Source organism: Chiloscyllium plagiosum, unplaced genomic scaffold (assembly GCF_037043375.1).
Source record: "Chiloscyllium plagiosum isolate Xiang-an unplaced genomic scaffold, Cpla_swu_hap1 HiC_scaffold_45, whole genome shotgun sequence".
Taxonomy (NCBI): Eukaryota; Metazoa; Chordata; class Chondrichthyes; order Orectolobiformes; family Hemiscylliidae; genus Chiloscyllium; species Chiloscyllium plagiosum.
The window spans coordinates 62,292,038-62,296,534 of NW_028270183.1; positions in this window are offsets into that span (position 1 = coordinate 62,292,038).

Genomic DNA, 4,497 nt, shown 5'->3' on the forward strand with positions numbered 1-4,497 from the left:
ACATGGGAAGGGCAGATGCCCAAATCTTTGACTCTGCTGCTCCGCAGATGCTGCCTGACTGCTTTTGCAGCGGCACAATTTTCGACTCTGATCACCAGGATCTGCAGTCCTCACTTTCTCCATTATTGAGGGCTGTCCCCTCTGCACACTGAGCAGGGAACTAATCAGCAGAAACTCGTTGTATCTGGAGCTGACTATTCAGTTCTGGAAAGTTGCATTTGATGAACACATTTACTAAAAACGAAATTAAAGTTCAAGAAATATTAATTCAGTCCCAGAGTTACAGTTTTGGTTCATGAATTGGACAGATTGATAACGAACAAGGAATGACTGAAGAACTCCGAGGTACAGAGTATTCCAGGTAATATATTCCATGTTGGATGTGCTTTACCTTAAGGGTGGTAATATTATCAAGCAGACAGATATGAAAAGGAAATGAGGTGACATGTGGAATTGTAACATTTTTGCCACTTCTGAGATGTGTTTGAGGTAGGTCAGGGCTGACAACTCAATATTCTGTGGTACCAGAACTATACTCAGGACAGGAGAAAGGGTAAAAGAGGAGGTGATGTTGCCTTATTAATGATGGAGTTAGTTACTGGCGTTAGAAGGGACGATATCTTGAAAGGATCTTCTAATGAGGCTTGGTGGTTACAGCTCAGGATCAAAACCATGACAGAAACACTGCTAGGGATATAATGTAGACCCCCAGATAAAGGAAAAAAAGGGAGTGGGTATATAATCAAGTTATTGCGTTGTGTAAAAACAATAATAGGATCATTATATTCAGGCATTTCAATTCCAAACATTAATTCGGTCAGTGATAACTTTTTAAGAGGGGCACGTATTTTGAAATTTATTCCACAGAGCTTCTTATATCAACATAGAGCAGATACAACAATGGGCAGTGCAGTGATGGGCCTCACTGTGGGGACGAAGCCAGTCAGCTGTTCCAGGCAGAAGTGGGAGAGCATTACAGGACCAGTGACCGTGACATCACACATTTTGACTTTGCTAAGGAAAAGACCCCAAAAATGTCAGAAAAATAAAAGTTTTTTGCATTGGGGAGACAGATTTTATGGAAAAAATGACAGGATCTGGCTAAAGTACAGTTGCTTCTGGGTGAAACTGTCGCAGAACAAGTTGGGGCTGGGGTTGGGGGATCATTTGATTAAAAGTGAATTGATGACAGTGTCGGCCCAGCATGTTACACCGAAGATAAAATTTATTAAAAAAGAAAACCCCAGAGAACCTCAGATGTCGACACAAATTCCGAACAGGATGTAAAAGAAAGAGAAGCTTAAAGCAGGTATCGAGTGAGCAGGTCAATGAAGGTCCTAAAAGAATATAGAAAGCGTCGGGATAAACTTAAAAAAGTCAGTGGAAGAGCAGAAGGAGGGGTGATAAAACATTAGCGGGTAAGATTAGCAAGAATTCAAAGTCATTTTTTTGGCTTATTATGGGGAAGAGTGTAACGCGGGAAAGAATGGGAGTTTTAGGGACTAAGTGGACAGCCTGTTCACAGAGCCAGAGAATATGCTAAACACATCCTGCGAATCGGTCTTCAGTTTGGAGAAGCAGTTCCTGGATTCAGGGAGAGTGACCATTTGACGCTTGAGCAAATTAATACAGGAGCTGAGGATGAATTGAAATTTTATGCAAGATAGAGTGGGAAAATCACCAGATTAAAGATCAAGTCTCACATCAGTGAGAGGGAAAGAATTGAAGAAAATTCGGAGGCCTGTTGAGGCTGGATCATTAAATATCTGCAAGGCTGAGGCAGACATGTTTTTATACAAGTGTTAAGGGGAAATCACAGGAAATTGAAATGGGGGATTAACAAAATAAATATAACCTAATAGAAGGAAAAACAGATTCAATGAGAGGATAGACATATTGTTGCCCCTATGTCTAATGGTGTTCTTTTCTAATAGCCCTGTATTCACAAGAACATCATCTCTCTCACTGTGGAGTGAGTCACAGTTTGGAATGCAATCGAGGGATTCAAGGTATTCATAAACGCGATACTAATAGACAGATAGTACGAGAGGACTGCGATAACACGGATTGCCTGTCAGGGTGAGGATCTGCATCGACATAGTCTCCACTACCAGAAGGAAGACCTCAGCAAGACACCCTCCAAGGCCAAGCAGCGACCTGCACTGGGGAGCAGCTAGTCAGGGGCCAGGTGTCAAGGGGTGCTGAAGGCCTGAACGCTACATCAATGTCGTGTCTCCTTCCTTCCCTGACGAAAATTAAATGTGGAGGGGTAGAGAGACATGCCGTTGGTAGCAGAAGAAGCAGTAAGTCTTTGACACGAGAGGATTTGGACAGCTCCAGCTCAGCAAAATGTACAGTTAAACTCAAATAAACTCATTTTAACTTTATTGTTACAGCAGTCCAAATGGCAGTTAACACAGTCGCATGTTCCTCTTGTGGGATGTAGGAGCTCAGGGAGCTGATGGCTACACATGTGGAAACTGCATCCAGCTTCAGCTCCTGATGGACCATGATAGGGAGCAACGCTCGGCGACACAGTGGCTCATGGGTTAGCACTGCTGCCTCAGAGCACCAACGACCAGGGTTCAAATCCTACCTCGGTCAACTGTCTGTGTGGAGTTTGCACATTCTCCCCGTGTCTGCATGTGTCCCCTCTAGGTGCTGCGGTTTCCTCACAGTTCAAAGATGTGCAGGTTATGTGAAATGACCCGTGGTGTTGCGTGTTGGCGAGTGGGTCTGGATGGGCTGTTCTTCGGTGGGTCGGTGTGGACTTGTTGGACTGAAGGTCCTGTTTACACACTGTAGGTAATTTAATCTAGGATGCACTCAGAGTCATCCGAGATACTGACAAATTCATAGACACGCCCCTAGTTACACTTCTTTAATGACTGTAATATTCCAGTCCAACGTTCATCGTCCTAGGTTCATTAGCCTTACCTGTCAGTCCTGTTGTATTTAAATAAACATAATTTAATCCAACAGTCGTTCCTTGCTTCCTGTCATGTTCCAGGCTGAGAGTCGATGGGCAACCACCAGCAATGGAAAAGGGAGTAGGCAGGGAGTGCAGGAATCTCCTGTGGCCATTCCCCTCGAAAACAAGTAGACCAGTTTGGATTGTTGGGGAGATGACCGTTCAGGGGAAAGTAGCAGTAGCCAGGTTGGTGGTACTACCACTGGCTCTGGGACACAACGGGAAAGGGTAAAGGTAAACAGGACCTTAAAGAATGGAGGGTCGATTGCTAGTGGGACAGATCAGAGATTCTGTGGTCGTAAACGGGAATCCAGGATGGTGGGCTACCTCCCAAGTGCTAGGGACCAGGATGTCTCCAAGTGGCTGCAGAACATTCTCAAGGGGGACGGTGAGCAGCCAGAAATCATTATGATCGTTGGCACAAATGTTACCCGTAGAAATAGGGACGAGGTCCTGCAGCGTGATTACAGAGAGCTAGGAGAAACATTTTTTTAAAAAAAACTTGACAGTGGTAATCTCCTGAGAGGGGGATTAACGTCCGAGACATGCACTGGAGGGGATACCAATATATTGGCCAGTTTTGCTAGGGTTACAAGGGAGAGTTTAAACTAGATTGGCAGGTGATCGTATCCTCAAGAGCAGGGAGGCAAGTGGAAGGAGACAGAGTAAATAGAAATAGTAAGGTTAGGCTGGAAAACGACAGAGAGAAAGTAATGCATTTTGGATTAAGTTGCATCTGTTTCAATGCAAGAAGGCTGACAGGTAAGTCCAATGAACTCAGGGCATGGATACGTAAGTGGGACTGGGATATTATAGCCATTACAGAAATATGGCTAAGTGATGGATAGGACTGACAGCTTAATGTGCGAGGGAATAGGTGCTTTAGGTGAAACAGAGATAGTGGAAGGAGGGGAGGGGGAGTTGCATTTCTGATTAAGGGGAGTACCACAGCAGCAATCAGAGATAAAATACCTGATGCATCACCCAGTGAGGCTTTGTAGGTGGAGTTAAGAAATAGGAATGGAATGGTGAGGTGATTGGGGTTGTAATATAGATCCCAAAGAGTCAACAGGAATGAAAGTAACAAATATGCAGGGAGAGAGGGGAGACCTGCATGAGCAGTAGGGTTATCATAATACGGGATTTTCATTTTTCTAATACAGACTGGAACGGCCAGAGCATTAAGGAATTTGATGAGATAGAATATGTTAAATGCGTCAGGAAAGTTTCCTCAAGCAGTATACAGAGTGTCCTACACGGGAAGGGGCAAACCCGAAATTTTCTTCGGAAATAGGACAGGACAGGTAAATGAGTTAATAGTGGGGGGAGCACTTTGGAACCAGTAACCTATTTCTACTAGTTTTCAAGTAGTTATGGAGAGGGACAAAACTGGTCCACAGGTTCGAACTCGGCACGTGGCTCAGGTACAGGCAGCTGGGATCAACGGAATCCCTGGAGGTATATAAGAGATAACGGAGTTTACTGAAGAAAGAAATCAGTCGGGTGAAAAGGGGGCAAGAAAGAGC